Source organism: Sorex fumeus, unplaced genomic scaffold (assembly GCF_029834395.1).
Source record: "Sorex fumeus unplaced genomic scaffold, SorFum_2.1 ptg000008l, whole genome shotgun sequence".
Taxonomy (NCBI): domain Eukaryota; kingdom Metazoa; phylum Chordata; class Mammalia; order Eulipotyphla; family Soricidae; genus Sorex; species Sorex fumeus.
This window is the reverse complement of record NW_026606065.1, coordinates 55,813,523-55,834,446: the sequence shown is the minus strand read 5'-3', so window position 1 is coordinate 55,834,446 and position 20,924 is coordinate 55,813,523.

Below are 20,924 nucleotides of genomic sequence, written 5' to 3'. Positions count from 1 at the left end.
TCCCTTCTAATCTTTTTCAAGTTGAAATCTATGTTGTCAGATACTAGTATGGCCACTCCAACTTTTCTGAGGGAGCTGTTTGCTTGCAGGATTGTTTTCCATCCTTTGAGTCTGTGTTTGCTCTGACTGTTCAGATGAGTTTCTTGTAGAAAGCAGAATGTTGGTTTCAGTTTTTGGATCCATTTTGCCACTCTTTGTGTCTTGATTGAAATGAACACCTCACCAAGAGTGCATTTAGACCATTGACATTGAAAGAGATTATTGTCAAGGGGTTTTGTGCCATCTTTCTGTAGGGTTTGGTTGTGTTTCTAAGTGTTTTCCTTCTTATCTTACAGGAGCCCCTTTAATCCTTTTTTTAGGTTTGGTTTTGAGTCTGTGAAGTTCCTGAGCTGCTGTTTATCTATAAAATGGTGTATTGTCCCATTCAGTTTGAGTGAGAATTTAGCTGGGTAAAGTATTCTTGGTGTGGTGTTCATTTCATTGAGTTTTTTCACTATATTTCACCATTGTCTTTGGGCTTGGAGAATTTCCTCTGATAAGTCTGCTGTAAATCTAAGGGGGGCTCCTTTGTATGTGATTTCCTTCTTTGACCTTGCTGCTGGCAGTATTGTGTCTCTATACACGGCATCTATCATTCTGAAAAAGCAATTATATATTAAGATAGACACATCTATAGGTAGATAGATGATAAATCGATATAGTATGACCTTAAATTAAAACAAGATCCATAACTTGTTTTTTATAAAAAAAATTCATAAATAATCTACTGACAAATATTTGATTAAATTGTTATGAAAACAAAAAAGAAAATACAATGGGTATATAACACTAACACATCAAATTGTAAATTCAACCATTTTATGTGTACTATAAAATAAAAAGTCCTACACATTCCAAATTATTATTTTCTTTTAGCCTTAATTAATACAAAATTTGAGAATTTCTGACATAGGAATTCATTGTCTCCCAACTAGAGGGAAGAATCAATGTTGTTGGAAATCACTAAGAAATTACATTTTTTCCTTTATCCAGTGGGGCAACACATGATAGTGCTCAAGGCTTAGCCCCAGCTCTGCATTTATGGTTCTCTCCTGGTGGAGCTCGGGGAACTATATGGGGTTCTAGGAATTGAACCTGTGTTGGCTGTGTAACGCAAGTTCCCTACCCATGAAATATCACTCCAGCTCTCCTCCAAATTTTTTTTTGTCAAAATGATGACACTGATAAAACTTTTGTAACTCTACCTCTCAGGGGCTAAGGTTAGAGGCTAATACAGCATATTGCATATTACATCTAGGCTTCTTAATTTGCTTTAAACTATTAAATTAACTTTTTAAACAGAGCTTTCAGGAATAAGTACTTAATATTAATTTCTTATTCACATGGAAATAAAAGAATAAAATGGTTTTTAATCACTGAAAAAAATGCATCCTGATAAATATTTGGTGACAATTTCTGTCTCCAACATTGAAAGTGAACTTTTGGATACAATAATATTCCTCAGTAACAAATTTTTATGCAATGAAATTATTATAAATTTATAGACACACCTCCCCTGATATCAAAAATGAGAGTAACTAAAAGAGAAGTGATATGATCTTCTAATTATATAGAATAATCTGAAAAGTTAACCAGCATTTAGGAATGTGGTTAAGATTATAAATCTTTAAACACTGGAATATAAGACAATTTTATGGATATTATAGTGGATGTTTAAAAGCACATAATGATTAGACTTATTTCTCAATAATTTTGAAAGAGCCAAGAGATAGTATAGCAGTTAGTGTACATAATTAGCATGCAGAGGACCTGTACTTGATCCCTGGACCATATGATCCTCAACATTGCATGATGCAACACTAAAGGCCCTCAATACCACCAGTATCCAGGCATCCTGGGCACTGCAAGGCCTAGACAATATCACATCATAGCACCCTTGAACTGAACTTTCAACCATGTTGTCAAAGAATCAGCACTGGAACCCTGTACTTCCTAAGCACTACTTGGGAAACCAAAAAGTTAATTAATTTTTACCAGTTTAATCCCTCTAGTTCTGCTTCCTGCAACTCTTTGTATTTTTGAAATTAGCATCTGAAATTTTAAATGCAAGTTTGAAATAAGGAGCTGGATTAAATACAATCCTTTACCATACACTAAGACAGTCCTAAAATGAAAATGCCAATTGAGATCTGAGCCTTAAGGATAGCTCAAAGCTCTGAGGATCCTATTTCTTCTTTCACTATTCTTCCAAAAGTATTTTATGATGATTCCATGTGTACCAAATACTGTGAGCAAAATAGCCAAAGATATCTGTTTTCAGAGGGTTGACATTTTATTAGCAAGACACAAACATTAAACATTAACTGTAAAAAAGTCTGGATGACATAATGGTTTGGAGGATGATGAATGCTGGAAAAGAAAGACAAATTGAGACCCAAGAATGAGACAGGAACAGTTTACAATTTTAGACAATAGGATCTTCATGCTCATTCCTGAGAGGATGATTCATAAGCCAAGAAGCAAGTGAAGGGTTTGTCAGGCTTCTGAGGAAAGACAATTCCAGGTAGGACCTGAAAGATTGTAGCTTTCGTGTATTAGAAAATCAAAATACCTTATAAAAAAACAGGACCTTGAGTGGCAGGAAAAAAATAAACAAAGGGGACATATTCTCTAGTGGCCATGAAACAGAAGCCCAAGATTTTAATTAAGAATGAACCACCTGCAGCACCACCATGTAAGCTCATCTACTGGCCTTGCTCCAGAAACATATAAGTAAACCTTGAAAGAGAACAACAAATCACAGAAAATATTTTTGGACACCTGTGCATTGCTGAGATATCCAGGTCTCCTCAAAAGGAGTGGGTCAGCCCAGTTTGGGCCCAGACAGAACCCAGGTAGGTTTTTATCTCACACTCCCAAAACATTGCCATGTCCCAGGCCAGATTCCATTGTTTCCAGGCTAACATCACTGAAAAATTAACCTGCTGAAAATTTAGGTATGCAGGTTTTGTGACTGAAATCTCCAGGCTTTTTCGGAGTTGGGAATAGGCTACCTTCCCTACCTTGTTGTACTTCCAGAAGTCTCTGCAGTCATATCCATACTACAAAGCTGCAACCCAGTTAAAAATTTAACCTCAGCTGTAAAGATAAAAAATTCTGAACTTCCTGGAACAAAGGTTGCTCTACAACACTGATAAACCAGTAGTGAAACACCAGATTGGATGGGATGTAACATAAAAGGCAACAGATCTCTATTAACAAAACAAATAGATAAAGCTTAATCTTTAACAACATATTTGTAATCTTTCATACAAGGATTTAATATATCCATGGTGAAATACAAGAAGCTACACTAATTTTCTTCTAAGAAAATATATTTGATCATTCTGTTAGCAAATAATTAATAAAAAAAAGCAATATAAAATAAATTATTGGAACCAGCTCGTCCTTCACGCCCAATAGAGGCCATGTGTTGCACCCGACGAGCAACTCTCCGGCATGGCCATGGCACCAGAGGCACAAGGACTTAATCCAGAGCCCAGCAGCTTGTGGAAGAAAAGTGAATGGACTATGCATTAAACTACGGCACCATGCACCCCCCTCCCCGCCCTGGGAGGGAAAGGGTGTCTGTCTCTTCTGCCTTTTTCACCCCCAGCAGCAAGGTGGCCGCCGCCTCAGACCTTATTGGAAAGCCAGGTATGAGTCGGTGGTGACAGGACAACCGCAGTCTCATGGGAAGGGGGGTGGTAACAGCTCGTCCTTCACGCTCTACCGAGGTCACAAGTTGCCCCCCATGAGTGGCTCTCCGGCACGGCCATGGCTTCAGAGGCAAAGGGACTTAATCCAGAGCCTGGCAGCTTGCAGCAGAAAAGTGAATGGACTATATGTTAAACTATGGCACCATGCCTTCCCGGGAGGGAAAAGGTGTCACTCCCTTCCACCTTTTTCCCACCCCAGGCAGCAAGTGGCTGCTGCCTCAGAGCTTATTGGAAAGCCAGTATGAGCTGGCAGTGACGGGGCAACTGCAGCTTCATGGGAAGGGGGTGGAACCAGCTCGTCCTTTGTGCCCAACCGATTTGCCATGAATTGCCCCCCATGAGTGGCTCTCTGGCACGGCCATTACACCAGAGGCACATGGACCTAATCCAGAGCCCAGCAGCTTGTGGCAGAAATGTGAATGGACTATGCGTTAAATTCCGGTGCCAGGCCCCCAGAGAGGGAAAGGGGTGGCACGGCCATGACACCAGATGCACAGAAACCGATCTTGTAATTATCTGGCTCTTGGCAGAAATCCCTCCAGGCTTAATTAGTAAAATACCAGAAATCCAAAATCATGGCCGCGTGACATCATATGGTTTTCATAACCACCAATAGAAAACAAATTATTTCACAGTACCTTTTCAGCAGTTCTGATTGTTGGGGGGAACTTCCAAACAATAATGGTGCATCTTTTGTCAAAATAATGAATGTAATCAAAGTAGAGAGAGAGTTAAGTAGAAATCATCTGCCTCACAGGCATCGGGAAGGTTGGGAGGGGGGTTATATTGGGGTTCTTGGTGGTGAAAAATAATTACTGGTGGGGGGGTGTTTGATCATTGTATGACCGAGACAAACTTGAAAGCTTTGTACTTTTCTCACGGTGATTCAATAAATAAATTAAAAAAAAAAAAGAAACCTAACATCTCAGAGATTCAAAAAATAAAATAAAATAAATTATTAAGGGCCTGCTATGGGAGCAGGTTTAAGAACTGGCTGGGAAATAGGAGATAGCGGTAATGATGGTGGAATTGGTATTGTAACATTGAATTCCTGTAATAAATCATCATGAATAACTTTGTAAACCACAGTATTTATATAAAGTGTAGGGGGGAAATTTACATATTTAGGCCTGAACTATTTCATGTAAATTCTACGATATATTAACACAGAATTGCTTTAAAAGTTTTATTAATGACAGGTGAGACATGATTATTACCACAATGAAATCCAAGTATAAAGTAAAATTAAATATTAAATTTAATATAAGTATATAAGATTCCAGATTTGAAAACTTATATGTAAATAAGAATTGACAATTTATTATATTGTATGAAATGTTTTAATTTTCTTTTTACATAGGTCAAAATAATACAATAATGACAAATTAGCTCTGACTGATTTATTTTCTGATCATTGTAATTACCATTTATTAAAGTTTTGTCGGAACAAGCAATAAAAAGTAAATTTGCTATGTGCCTAAGGGGAGAAGTTGGGATTAGAAGGGAAAATGCAGATACTGGTTGAGGGAGAGTCATACTGGTGGTGTTGGAACACTAAATGCTTGAAACATCTGTATAATGAACAACTTTGTAAATCATGATGTTTTTAATAAAAATTAATTTTATAAAAGATGTTAATAAAAATCATCAACTTAGATGGGAGGAATGACGACTAGGAGACTGATTTTGAATTAGTATTTTGACAATACCCAGCTCCTGGAACCGCGCGGCCGCAAATGCGGCCGCGCGACATCTTATTATGATATCTTATTATCTCATTCCTACTTTGAACAAACTGGCAGGCTACCAAATGTAACCTGCCCGCACGGCAGAGTCTGGCAAAATCCCCGTGGTGTACCCAATATGCCAAATACCAGTAACAATGATGGGTCTCATTCTCCTAAAGAGCCTTGAATATAGCACTTTCTTAAAAATCTCAGTGCTAGTATGAAGGAGACGTTACTGGGGCCTGCTCGAGGCAATCGGTGAATAACAGGATGGTCGTGATTCGTGATTCGTGATTTTGCCAATAACCTCATTTGACCCAGAGTTTATGACACAAATAAACTGTAGCACTGTAGCACTGTCCTCCCATTGTTCATCGATTTGCTCGAGCAGGTATCAGTAACGTCTCCATTGTGAGACATGTTGTTACTGTTTTTGACATATTGAATATGCCATGGGGAGCTTGCCAGGCTCTGCTGTGCAGGGGGGATACTCTCAGTAGCTTGCCAGCCTCTCCTAGAGAGACAGAGGAATCAAACCCCAATTGGCCACTTGCAAGGCAAACGCCCACTGTGCTATCGCTTGAGTACAGATTATTTTATTCTTTAGTCACACTTTATATTTCTCTTTTTTCTTTATTGAAATCATTTTTTTGACAATGGTTATATCATTAATTCCCTAACTACTCCCCAAGTGCTTAGTCTTGATTCAGATTATAAGTACTGTGCATCAGTCTGTCAAGGAAATCTATCTATAAAGCAATTATGATAAAGTTCTGTTTTTGAACAAACTCTCATCAGTTCCCTGTGAATTCTCTGTCCAAGGAGGCCTTGACTATCTACTTTCTTACTGGACTCTATATTGTCCAGTTTTAGGGACAATCCAGTATGAACAGCGTTCATCCAGAATCTCACATCCCTGGAATCTCAACAATTCTTTATCTTTCCAAAGACCACTTCTTAGGTGACTTCAGATCAAACTGAACCACCTTCAGTAGCAATCGAGTTAGATTTAACCAGAATCCTGTCTGTGTACCAGAAGCATGCCTTTCTTTTGATGCTCCTTTCTATTAAGTTTTTAGTCACTAAATTCAACTCTGTTCCATGTCTATATTCCCATTTCCCTTGTTGCATTTAGAGTTGAGAGAGTTGAGTTCAATCTCTCTCCCACTGCATAACCTCACTGCAACAGTGCCTATACCTACCATGTGGTTTCCCATAAATGATGTCAGCGGTACTTGGGGGCCACCTGGTACACATGGAAGACTACTCAAGCCAAGAATCAAAATCAGGGCTTTGAACTTGTTACAAATTTGCTTTGCTTCTTCAGTCCCATGCCTAATTTCATCTTACTATTCTTTAACAAGTGTCAAGAATACCTTATTATAACAGTAGTGAGAATCATAGGTAAGCCCTTTGACACTGCCCTAATGCAAGAATCAAAAACAAGCCACCTAATTTCTCAGAAAAGCATGGCAAATTCATGTGAAAAAAATATATATAGGTTTCTATAAAATGTGCATTCGGGTTTCTTGAGTTTCTAAATAGCACAAATAATTTACAGAGAGGCCATAAAAATAAAAATCCTATGTGCTAAACAATCTGTGCCATCTTTTAGTAGGTGACCCTGAGTTTATTTTCTTCATTTAATTTACCCATTATAGGCAAATCAGTATAATTTTTCCTCTCAATTTGTTGCCTGTGTTTCAATATTTTTAAACAAAGCAGACATCTTTTCATATGTTGTCGACTAGACATATTCCAAAAGAAAGTAAATAGTTCTATGAAGCAAAACGCTTTTCTCAACAAACCAACAATATGTGTTTATTGCATTGGAGCCCAGGACCACCACATGCGATTACAGTAAAAGCTCTGCATTTTTTTCCATCTGGCAATGAGAACACAAGATGTTGTGTAAACTACCAGAAGAGCTCTATTTCATTGTAATTAAAATTTAGTGTTACACTTAAGCAATAAGGCAACTCCAGGAGATGTGATTATCATGAGATAATGACCTTGGGGTGTTGCAAGGCATACAAGGAACCAAATGCCTCCAATCCTCTAGGGGGCAAGATTATTTCTACATAACAATCTCGACTTCCTCTCACTTACTCTCCCCTGCCCCTGAAGCTGAATGATCAGTGAGAGAAGAAAGCTTGGGATTAAGAGTACCAATATGATTTCCGCAAAAAGAGGACATTGGGGGACTGGTATATGACAAAGTTGGCATTGTAGAATGCTGAAGCAGCAGTTTCAAATGAGTTGTGTTGTTTGTGCAATAATTATGCAATGGCTTTAGAATTCTCTGGACACAGATAGAACTGTCAGTGATGTCATAGGCATGTAAGTAATCCGCAGCAAGGGCACAGATCTAACCTTTTCCCCCTGTTTTGGTCTCATGATTTCCATTTCATAATAGCAATAAGATATGACAGGTGGTACATTTCTTGAGGTTTATTATACTTCTTGGGTGGTTGAAGCCACTCAGCCTTTGGCCTGAACCTCTCAAGACATCAGAGATATATAATTATTCCCCCCAAATGCAATGACTGTCATGTCCTATTGCTTAATTGCTTTGTACGTAAGAAGTAATTCTCAAAGTGAGTGCAGATAACAGAGCTTATTTTACAGTTGTCTGCTACCAGAAACGACTTTTACAAAGGTACAACATGCAATAATTCCTAGTGTGATGGATGAATAAATACCCCATTATATTACTGATATAGATCATAAACTAAAAGAACAATTAAAATTAAGGGAGAAATTTAGTTTCTAATAATTTGTTAAAAGCAAAAATTATAAGTTAAATTTCTAGAAGTTAATATAAAATAAAATAGTGGCATTTCATACTGAGAAGATGATTATCTCAATTTATTCAATACTGCAAACTTTTCTATATATGGAAAGTAAAAAAAATGCCTTATCTTGTATATAATATGGTTAATAAAAATGTAAATTATCAAAGAGAAGCACTGGAAGCTTAGGGAAATATCTTAAATAGTAATACAGAAAGGGTTTGTGTATACCAACAGACATATATGTGTGTAAAATGGGTGACATGTGGGTCAGCTGAAATAATAAGAGACTGCAGATTATTGGTTATTTATTTATGTTTTTGGTTTGGGGGGGTCAGACCCAGAAGTTCTCAGGGCTTACTCCTGGCTCTATGCTGAGGGGTCTCTCCTGGTGGTGCTTTAGTATATGTACTGCCAGGGATCAAAACAATCCCAGCTGCACGCAAGGCAAACAAGCACCTTAATGCCTGATATATCTCTCTGATCCTCCTTACTATTAGTTATTTTAAGAGTAGGAAGGAACCAGCTAAATATGGATGTAACTGAGCAGAAAATCACCCAGACAAAATTTAGAGTTGCATTATCTTATTTTTTATCTCTGCATAGAAATGTTTGCAGTAAATACCCTCCCTTCCACTCTCTGTTTAAGTTAGCATAAGTTTATTTCAATTAAGATCAAATCTATGATCTGGACAGTTTGGGTAGAGAATTTTTCTTTGAAGTAAGTCTACATGTTCTTGAAATTCAGGGTTATCTGTAAAAGGATTAATTTAGACAGAAGAAATGTTGCCATGGCAAAATAATATACTTATACGTATTAATGAATCCAAATATGTTGCAGCACTCTTCAAATCAATCCTTAAAAATGGACTTAATCATATAATTTGGGCATATAATACAATAATTAGCTATCTTGAGAAATTTTAGCCTACTGAACTCTCTTACGGTCACACTCCATACCTTCAGCAGCTCAGTAATCATTTCAGTCAAGGAACCCAGTGTAAGTACAGTGCACAAAATGGCAGGCAGGAGGCTCAGTACTTAGTCCAGGCCGCATCTACTCCATAGCTTTGTCTCTAAATCACCCAGTCTTTGTAAATGCAAATAAGAGTTTCAACTTCTGTAGCACAATTAGCTAATCCAATGACCCTAAAATCATTTAACCTCTCTTAGAACACATTTGGGCTGGAGCAATAGCACAGCGGTAGGGCCTTTGCCTTGCACGCAGCCAACATGGTTGACCTGAGTTCGATTCCTCCGCCTGCATGGCAGAGCCTGACAATCTACCTGTGATGTATTCGATATGCCAAACACAGTAACAACAAAGTCTCCAATGGATACGTTACTGGGCCCTCCCAAGCAAATCAATGAACAACGTGAACAACGGGGTGACAGTGACAGTGACAGAACACATTTCACATTTAAAAGAAAAAAAAAAGAAGAAAGAAAGAAACTCTACAACCCTATTGGTCTCAGAGTTTTGTGATAGTAAGTGAAATAGATTACAGGAAAATTGTTTTTAATTTAAGTGCTAGTCAAGTCTATTTCTGATACCATCATTTTTATTGCATTGACACTTGATGGAGCATATAAAATAAGTGATTAAATACATATAGGCACAAATTGAAGAAAACGCAAAACAAAAGTAATGGGAAGGGGTACAAAGAAAGAACTACATTTTCATTTCTGAAAGTCTCAAGTAAGAGAATTAAAAATTTTGGACTTTAAAATAATTATAATTTTACTAGTCTCTGCAAAGAAAAATATAAGACCATCCAGTTACAAGATTTCCCTTAAGTTGGAAAGCATTTGTTACTTTTCCATAAAAGGTGTGACTGATTTTGGTCAATTCCATACAGTAAGTAAAGGAGGCAACATCTCTTTCCTTGCATGTGGCCTCATAAAAACAGGAAATCATTACATCGCTTATTATCTTGCTATGTCTTTGCCTAAAAACAGTATTTTTTAATTGTTCTATTGACTTCATTTGCAGGCTCTGTTTTATGTTTAAATCATTCTATCTGCGTTGTAAACTATGACATAAGGAAAAAAATTGAGTGTAAGTAAGTAGTTTTGATGCTGAGCATAAAATATTTTATTTAAGAATTTATTCTATAAATGTTATTAGTTATGAAATCTATGTATTAACTACCTATGTATCACCACAACATTAATCACATTTTCTCTTTCTAGATATGTAAAAAAGTCTGTCTTGATTTATATTGTACTTTTTCCCTCACATTGAGTATAATTGCTTTGTTCTTCCTAAGGTGTAACTTTTGTTTACTATTGTTTTTTCAAGGCACGTAAATTACAAAGTCATGTTTTATTTAGAAATTCTTGCTTAAAATGCTTTCTGAGCACGGAATAAGAACAAATAAGACCTCCACCCTCTCCAAAGATAAGTTTTCCTCTATTTCCGTAGGTTGATTAGCACAATTGGGTAACAGATTTTTTTCTTTATCAGTAGGTGATTGGGCTACTCTGAGTATTCAGGAATGACTCCTCTGAGTACTTAGGGTACAACATGTGGTGCTGAGGATTGAATCAGGGTTGGTCACATGCTAGTCAAGTTTCTTAACTGCTGCACTCTCTCTGGCCCTAAGATTTTAGTCAAGGTAAACTCTTTCATCCATGTCTTTCTCTTTATATTGATTTACAAAAACAATTAAAAGTTGAAAACTCACGTAATTTCCAAAAATAGTTTTCTTTGATTTCTTCAGGTTATTGGTTTTTGTTTTTGAGAAAGTTTTGATAGTTTGAATCGGGCCTGACAAGATAAAGAAAAATTAGAATTGTCTTGCAAATGAAGGCAATTTAGAAAGAAAAGAAGTATAATTCCAACTTTCCTAAATCATTTTTTTTTACTTTTTTTTCCCTTTATTTTATTTTATTTTTTTTTACAGTTGTAGATTTACAATTTTTTGTGCTTTGGTTTCAATTATACAATGATCAGATACCCATCCCTGCACCAGTGCCCATTTTCCACCACCATGGATAATATCCCTCCCACCCCCATCCCCCCATCCCCCCTGTCTCTGTGGCAGGGCAATGCCCTGTGTTCTCTCTCTCCTTTTGGATGTTGTGGTCTGCAAAAGAGGCATTGAGTGGCAAACATGTTCAGTCCATAGTCTACTTTCGACATGCATCTCCCCTCCTGGGAGGATCCTCCAAACATCCTTTATTTGGTGCTCCCTTCTCTATCTGTTTTTATTTATTTATTTATTTATTGAATCACCATGGGAAAGGTTACAAAGCTTTCAGGTTTAGGTCTCAGTCATGCAAATATCAAGCACATTTCCCTTTACCAAAACTTATTTTTTACCATGAAGAACTCCAATAAAACCCCACCCCCCACCCCTCCCAGTCCCTGTGGGGCAGATGAATTCTAGTTAACACTCTATCTGTTTTGATTAGATTCATTGTTTCAATAAAAGATTCACCACTATTATTTAGAGTTTACCACCCCCCCCCCCCCCGAATCAAACATGCTGACAAAGCATTGTGAAGTGATTTGCTTTCTACAGCTGGGTTCAAGAATTATATGTTGGTTTTGGATTTCTGCTATTTTACTTATTGACCCTGGAAGTATTTCTACTGAAAGTCAGATAGTTAAGAAATTGGTTTCTGTGCTCTGGAGTCGTGGCCGTGCTGGAGAGCCGCTAGTGGGGGGCAACTGGTGGCCTCGGTAGGGCGTGAAGGGTGGACCGAAACGCCCCCCTTCCCATGAGGTTTTAGTCGCCCCCACTCCCCGGCTCATACCTGCTGTCCACAAGGCTCCCATGCGGCCGCCATCTTTCTTTCCAGAGAGGAGAAGGCGACTGGGGCAACACCCTTTCCCCTCCGGACAGACCTGATGGCCTGGATTAACGCATAGTCCTTTCACTTTTCTGCTCCAAGCTGCCGGGTTCTGCCTTAAATCCTTGTGCTTCTGGGGCCGTGGCCATGCTGGAGAGCCGCTTGCGGGGGGCAACTGGTGGCCTCGGTAGGGCGTGAAGGGTGGACCAAAACGCCCCCCTTACCATGAGGTTTTAGTCGCCCCCACACCCCCGGCTCATACCTGCTGTCCACAAGGCTCCCATGTGGCCGCCATCTTTCTTTCCAGAGGGAGGAGGGCGGAAGGGACCAACACCCTTTCCCCTCCGGGCAGACATGATGGCCTGGATTAACGCATAGTCCTTTCACTTTTCTGCTCCAAGCTGCTGGGTTCTGCATTAAGTCCTTGTGCTTCTGGGGCTGTGGCCGTGCTGGAGAGCCGCTCGTGGGGGGCAACTGGTGACCTCGGTAGGGCGTGAAGGACGGACTGGAACGCCCCCCTTCCCATGAGGTTTTAGTCGCCCCCACTCCCCCGGCTCATACCTGCTGTCCACAAGGCTCCCATGCGGCCGCCATCTTTCTTTCCAGAGAGGAGAAGGCGACTGGGGCAATACCCTTTCCCCTCCGGACAGACCTGATGGCCTGGATTAACGCATAGTCCGTTCACTTTTCTGCTCCAAGCTGTCGGGTTCTGCATTAAGTCCTTGTGCTTCTGGGGCCGTGGCCGTGCTGGAGAGCCGCTCACGGGGGGCAACTGGTGACCTCGGTAGGGCGTGAAGGACGGACCAGAACGCCCCCTTTCCCATGAGGTTTTAGTCGCCCCCACACCCCCGGCTCATACCTGCTGTCCACAAGGCTCACATGCAGGCGCCATCCTTCTTTCCAGAGAAGAGAGGGCGAATGGGGCAACACCCTTTCTCCTCCGGCAGACTTGATGGCCTGGATTAACGCATGGTCCGTTCACTTTTCTGCTCCAAGCTTCCGGGTTCTGCATTAAGTCCTTGTGCTTCTGGGGCTGTGGCCGTGCTCCAAACTTAACTATGATTTTCAGAGAGAAATGTTGAGTCATTTACTTCCCATGGATCACTTTGTATATAGAGAGATGTCGCGCGGCCGCTCACCGTTTTGAGGAAAAGTCCTAGTTCCTGCATACTCGAGCTGTGGTTGTAGAGGCTTCTGGTCACCGGGGTTCCATTTGGGGGATGCGGGATGCGGTACCTACCCCATCTGGGGCTTCCCGATGATCTCGGCTCTTTTTGGAACCTGTTTTTTTTTTCTTTTTTTCCTTCGGGATCTGTGGATCCCGCCCTCCATGTTGTTCTTCTCTTCAGCTGAATGCTGTAAATATGGCGCTGGGGGGCGGGCTGTGGGCGTGACTTCCGGAATCTGAGGTTACCTGGGAGTTGCAGTCCCGGCACATTTGAGGAAAAGTCCAAGTTCCCGCATACTCGAGCTGTGGTTGTAGAGGCTTCTGGTCCCCGGGGTTCCATCTGGGGAGGCGGGATGCGGTACCTACCCCATCTGGGGCTTCCCGATGATCTCGGCTCTTTTTGGAACCTGTTTTTTTTTTTCTTTTTTTTCTTCGGGATCTGTGGATCCCGCCCTCCATGTTGTTCTTCTCTTCAGCTGAATGCTCTCCCTTCTCTATCTGAACTGCCCTTTCCTCTAGGATACCCGGCTGGCTTCTAAGTTATGGAGTAATCCTCCTGGTGCTGATCTCAGCTATTCTTGGGTATTAATCTCATACTTTGTTACTTTATATCCCCCAGATGAATGCAATCTTTCTATGTCTATCCCTCTCTTTCTGACTCATTTCGCTTAGCATGATACTTTCCATATTGTACCACTTGTATGTAAATTTCATGATTTCATCTTTTCTAACAGCTACATAGTACTCCATTGTGTAGATGTACCAAAGTTTCTTTAACCAGTCATCTGTTCTTGGGCATTCAGGTTTCTTCCAGTTTCTGGCTATTGTAAAGAGTGCTGCAATGAACAAACAAGTGCAGATGTCACTTCGACTATACATTTTTGCCTCTCTGGGATATATTCCCAGGAGTGGTATTGGTGGGTCAAATGGGAGCTCAATTTCTAATTTTTTGAGAATCGTCCATACTGTTTTCCAGAAGGGCTGAACCAGTGGACATTCCCACCAACAGTGAAGGAGTGTCCCTTTCTCGCCACATCCACGCCAGCATCGGTTGCTTTTGTTCTTTTGAATGTGGGCCAGTCTCTGAGGTGTGAGATGGTATCTCATTGTGGTTTTGATCTGCATCTCCCTGATGATTAATGATGTAGAGCATTTTCTCATGTGGTTTTTTGCCATTCGGATTTCTTCTTTGAGAAAGTTTCTGTTCATTTCATTGCCCCATTTTTGGATGGGGTTGGATGTTTTCTTCTTGTGGAGTTTAACCAGTATTTTGTATATCCTGGATATCAACCCCTTGTCAGATGTGTATTCGGTGAATATCGTTTCCCATTCTGTAGACTGTCTTTGTATTTTGGTCACTGTTTCTTTGGAGGTGCAGAAGCTTCTTAGTTTAAGATAGTCCCATTTATCTATCTCTGTTTTCACTTGCTCGGTCAGTGGCGTGGCATCTTTGAAGATACCATTAGCTTCAATGTCATGGAGGGTTTTGCCAACTTTATCTTCAATGTACCTTATGGTTTCTGGTCTGATGTTGAGGTCTTTAATCCATTTTGATCTTACTTTTGTACATGGTGTTAGGCAGAGTTCTGAGCCTATTTTTTTGCATGTAGCCATCCAGTGATGCCAACACAATTTATTAAAGAGGCTTTCCTTACTCCACTTCACATTACTTGCACCTTTATCAAAGATTAGATGAGCATATGATTGAGGAGAGATGTCAGTGTATTCAACCCTGTTCCATTGGTCTGCAGTTCTGCCTTTGTTCCAGTACCATGCTGTTTTAATTATTACTGCTTTGTAGTACAGTTTGAAGTTCGGGAGGTTGTTTCCTCCCATTTTCTTTTTCCCAAGAATTGCTTTAGCTATTCATGGGGGCTTATTGTTCCATATAAATTTCAAGAGTGTTTGCTCCATTTCTTTGAAGAATGTCATGGGTATCCTTATAGGGATTGCATTGAATTTATACAATGTTTTCGGTAGTATTGCCATTTTGACAATGTTAAGTCTCCCGACCCATGAGCAGGGGATATCTTTCCATTTCCTCATGTCCTCTTTTATTTCCTGAAGTAGCGTTTTGTAGTTTTCTTTGTACAGGTCCTTTACTTCCTTAGTTAAGCTGATTCCTAGCTACTTGATTTTCTGGGGCACAATTGTGAACGGGATTGTTTTTTTCATGTTGCTTTCTTCTCTCTCACTGTTTGCGTATAGGAAAGCCATGGACTTTTGGGTATTGATTTTATAACCTGCAACTTTACTATATGAGTCTATTGTTTCTAGGAGTTTTTTGGTGGAAGTTATTGGGTTCTCTAAGTAGAGTATCATATCATCTGCGAATAGTGAGAGCTTGATTTCTTCCTTTCCTACCTGAATGCCCTTAATATCTTTTTCCTACCTAATCGCTATTGCAAGTACTTCCAGTACTATATTGAACAGCAGTGGAGAGAGTGGGCATCCCTGTCTCGTCCCTGATCTTAGAGGGAAGGCTCTCAGTTTTTCCCCATTGAGGATGATGCTTGCTGTAGGCTTGTGGTAGATGGCTTTAATTATGTTGAGGAGGGTCCCCTCTATACCCATTTTGGCTAGGGTTTTCATCATAAAGGGGTGCTGGATCTTATCAAATGCTTTCTCTGCATCTATTGATATGATCATATGCTTTTTATCTTTTCTTTTGTTGATATGGTGGATTATGTTGATTGATTTCCGAATGTTAAACCATCCTTGCATCCCTGGGATGAATCCTACTTAGTCATGGTGTATGATCTTTTTGATGAGTAGTTGGATTCTATTTGCTAGTAGTTTGTTGAGGATCTTTGCATCTGTGTTCATCAGGGATATCGGCCTGTAATTCTCTTTCTTTGTGGTATCTCTGTCTGCTTTTGGTATCAGTGTGATATTTGCTTCGTAGAAACTGTTTGGAAGTGTTTTTGATATTTCAATTTCGTGGAAAAGCTTAAAGAGCATTGGGAGTAAGTCCTCTTTAAAGATTTGGAAGAATTCACTAGTGAATCCATCCGGGCCAGGACTTTTGTGCTTGGGGAGACTTTTTATTACCATTTCAATTTCCTTGATGGTGATAGGTCTGTTCAGGTATTCCAGGTCTTCTTGGTTCAGCCTTGGGAGTCTGTAGGAGTCTAGGAATTTATCCATTTCCTCGAGGTTTTGATGTTCCGTGGCATAAAGCTTCTCAAAGTACTCCCTGAGGATCCTCTGAATTTCTGTGATTTCTGTTGTAATGACCCCCTTTTCATTTCTGATTCGGTTTATTAGGGTTTTCTCTCTCCCTTTCTTTGTGAGTTTTGCTAGAGGCTTATCGATCTTGTTAATTTTCTCAAAGAACCAGCTTTTGGTTTCATTGATCTTTCGGATTGTTTTTTGGGTTTCCATCTCATTAATCTCTGCTCTGAGTTTTATTATTTCCTTTCTCCTGTTCGGGTTGTGCTCCTTTTTTTTGTCCTTCTCCAAGCTCTTAAGCTGTGAGGTTAGGTTACTTATGTGTGCTCGCTCCTCCTTCCTGAGGAATGCTTGTAGAGCTATAAACTTTCCTCTTAACACAGCCTTTGCTGTGTCCCATAAGTTTTGGTAACTCGTGTTCTCATTTTCATTCGTTTCTAGGAATCTTTTGATTTCCTCTTTGATTTCCTGTCTAATCCACTCGTTGTTCAATATTGCACTGTTTAATTTCCAGGTATTTGATTTAGTTTTCTGTTTTTGTGTGTGATTTACTTCTAATTTCAGCGCATTATGGTCTGAGAAGATTGTTGATAAAATCTCTGCCTTCTTAATTTTATGGAGGCATGTTTTGTGGCTCAGCATGTAGTCTATCTTGGAGAATGTTCCATGTACGCTTGAGAAGAATGTGTATTCAGCTTTTTGTGGATGAAGTGTCCTGTATATATCTACTAAGTCCCTTTCTTCCATTGTTTCCCGCAAATGAAGTATGTCCTTGCTAAGCTTGAGTCTGGTTGATCTATCAAGAGGTGACAAAGCAGTGTTGAAGTCTCCCACTAGTATTGTGTTGCTATTGATGTCTTTTTCCAAATCTATGAGTAGTTGTTTTAAGTACTTTGCTGGTCTCTCATTAGGTGCATATACATTTATTATTGTAAGTTCTTCCTGTTGTACAGATCCTCTGATCAATAAGAAATGGCCTTCACTGTCTCTTATGACCTTCCTCACTCTGAAATCGATGTGGTCTGATATAAGGATGGCTACCCCAGCTTTTTTATGGGAGCTGTTTGCCTGTAGGATTGTTTTCCAGCCTTTGACTCTGAGTCTGTGTTTGCTTTGACTATTGAGATGCGTTTCTTGCAGGCAGCAGAATGTTGGGTTCAATTTTCTGATCCATCCTGCCACTCTATGTCTTTTAATTGGTGCATTTAGCCCATTGACATTGAGAGAGATTATTGTTATGGGATTTTGTCCCATTGTTCTGTTAAAATTTGGTGTATTTGAGGGGCCTTTCTTGCCTTAAAGTAGCCCATTTAGTTGTTCTTGTAACCATGGTTTTGAGTCTATGAAGTTCCTGAGCTGTTGTTTGTCTGTGAAACTGTGTGCTGTTCCTTCTATTATGAATGAGAGTCTTGCTGGGAAAAGTATTTTGGGGGAGGCATTTATTTCATTGAGTTTTTTTACTATGTCCCACCACTGTTTACGGGCCATGAGGGTTTCATCAGAAAAATCAGCTATGAATTTTAAGGATGCTCCTTTGTAAGAGATTTCTTTCTTCGATCTTGCTGCTTTCAGAATTTTGTCTCTGTCTAAGGTTTTGGTCATTTTGATCAGAATGTGTCTTGGGGTATTTTTATTCGGATTTCTTCTAGCTGGTACCCTTCGGGCCTCCTGAATGTGGTCACAAGTTTTCTTCAGCTCTAGAAATGTTGTAGCAATGATTTCTTTGATAGTTTCTTCTTCATCGAGGTTTTCTTCCTGTACCTCTGGGACTCCAATAATTCTTATATTTCCCCTCTTGGCTTCATCACGATCTTCTCTTGCCATCTGTTCCCGAATTGTGAGTCTCTTTTCCATTTTCTGCTCTTTCCTAGAGAGTCTCTGAACTTCATCTTCGAGCTCACTGATTCTGTTCTCAGCCGCTCTTACTCTGCTGCTGAGGCCTTCCACTGAGCTTTTCAATTCGCCTACGAGATTTTTCAGGTCTGACATTTCTGATTGCATTTTCCTCATTTCTGCCTTCAGATCCTCTTGTCTTCTATTGGCATTGCTTTCCATTGTTTCTTTTAATTCCCTAAGCATCCTAAGTAGCTCCCTTCTGAATTCCTTGTCAGAGAGGTTGTCTAACACTACAGTACTGTTGGTGTCATCTGGGCTAGACTCTTCAATATGAAAGTTTGGTGGGCTTTTGCATTGCTTTACCATTGTGAGAAGTGTGGTTTAGTCCTTCACGTTCACTGTTACTATTGTGCTTGATATGCAGTGTGAGTTAAGACAGGCTTATGAGTTATTGGCTACTGTGTTTCTAGTGGCTGAGCTAAAATAGAGAAGTTTCCATCTAAGAAGGTAGCTTATGGTTCCTATGGCATACGTAGTGGGAAAATATTTCGCGGCCGCGTCAGCAGCCGCGGCTCCGGAAGAGTCCCTGGCACTGGCGAGGAGTTGGGAACATCTCCTGTTTGGAATTGGAGCCGTTCAGCTTTGTTGCCCAGAGCTGGGCCTCTGTGCCTGTCCCACGCAGATCAGGGGTTGAAAACCGGCTTTCTAGGGGCTGGTTCTAGCTGCGCATGCCCAGAGAGGGACCCAGGCCCTTGGGGGTGGGCTGTACCTGTTGGAATTGGAGCCGTTCAGCTTTGTTGCCCAGAGCTGGGCCTCTGTGCCCGTCCCACGCAGATCAGGGGTTGAAAACCGGCTTTCTAGGGGGCTGGTTCTAGCTGCGCATGCCCAGAGAGGGACCCAGGCCTTTGGGGGCGGGCTGTACCTGTTGGAATTGGAGTTGTTCAGCTTTGTTGCCCAGAGCTGGGCCTCTGTGCCTGTCCCACGCAGATCAGGGGTTGAAAACCGGCTTTCTAGGGGCTGGTTCTAGCTGCGCATGCCCAGAGAGGGACCCAGGCCCTTGGGGGCGGGCTGTACCTGTTGGAATTGGAGCCGTTCAGCTTTGCTGCCCAGAGCTGGGCCTCTGTGCCCGTCCCACGCAGCTCAGGGGTTGAAAACCGGCTTTCTCCTTCTAAATCATTTTTCCTCAGTATTTTTATCTATGGTGGTAAGAGGAAGGTGTACTATCAAGTAAACTCTTGACAGGAATTATTTGCTTACTGCTCCCAAGTACTCAAACACAGTAGCTACTGAGAACCTCACAAGAAAGGAAGCAGAACCACTTTTTTACAGATCAAAGAGGCTTTTTTCCATGAGAGTTTAAGTGAACCCTATTTAGACTATTAGTCATCAACATATCTACCTACCTATCTTCCCATGATTTTTGAAGACATGAGTGAAGAACATTATTAAATATGTGCATTTCATATGGGCAAAAGTACAGTCACAGTTTCTGACTTATTCAGGATCACTCAATCACCAGAACTGAACAACTCACCAGATACCTTCCATTCCCATCCTGTCTCTGAGGTGATTAGCAGCCTTCTTGGTGAGGATGATGGTGTTGGTGTTACTATATAGTTGAATTATTTGTGAAAGTGTTTTATGGCTGCCCATGATTCTCTAAGTTTCTGAAAGAACTTTTTTTCTGGGATGTCTAGCTCTGCTATATACTTTCTAGTTTAATATGCTTTTCTAACCTTTCACTTATTTCTTCAAAAGTGAATTCCCCATTTCCATCTCACTTGGTGACAGGTAGTAATTACACATTGGTTATGGGTATGGGATAAAAAGTTCTTCAAAGTTTTCCTGAAAATTCTTAACCTTCATGTTTGTTCTATTTCCTGGCACCAGGTGGAGTTATTGTGAGACTTCTTTAAAAGTCTATCTGGGCAGCTGGAACGCGCGGAATTCGAGGTAGGACTTGGCTGTCCTGGACCTGCACCCTCCATACCTCCCCCTGCCCTGCCGCCCTCATTGCCCCAATCTAGGACTCGGGCTCTAAGCGGCACCCAGAGCGAGGCCGAGGTCCGTTAACCTGCCAGTATTCGAACCCGAGACTTGACTTTGTCCACACCCCAGGCGTCCTCTAGGACCCTGGGATGCCTGGCATCCCTGAACCTCTTCCTGTTGGTCCCCAACGCTGTGCCAGTCTTCTTCCCCTCCCAGCTGGTACCCCCACACACACTAGAACCTGGGGGCGTGGCCTCTTAAGAAGTGGGTGTGGCTTCTGTAGAAGTTGCCTAATTTCTGTAGAAGTGGGTGTGGCCGGGTGAACGCTCTCACAGCAAGTAGTTTACTAATACCAAGAAATCTAATGTAACATCTCAGTCCCCATACTTCCACACCAACATGAAGAAGCAATGCAAATCTCCACCACGTAGGGAGGACGATGAAAAGAGTCCAGAAGCCCCACTAGATGCTACTTACCTAAAGGACCTCTCTGAGAAAGAATTCAAATATGAAGTCATGAAGATGTTCAATGAACTCAATGAAACAGTCAGATAGATCCAGTAACATGACAGAAACAATTGAGAAATTACGGGAAGAAATGAGAACAGAAATTGAAAAGCTATACACAGAAATGTCACGAAAAACAGATTCGGTAAACGAAATAAAAAACTCAGTCTGTGCCCTC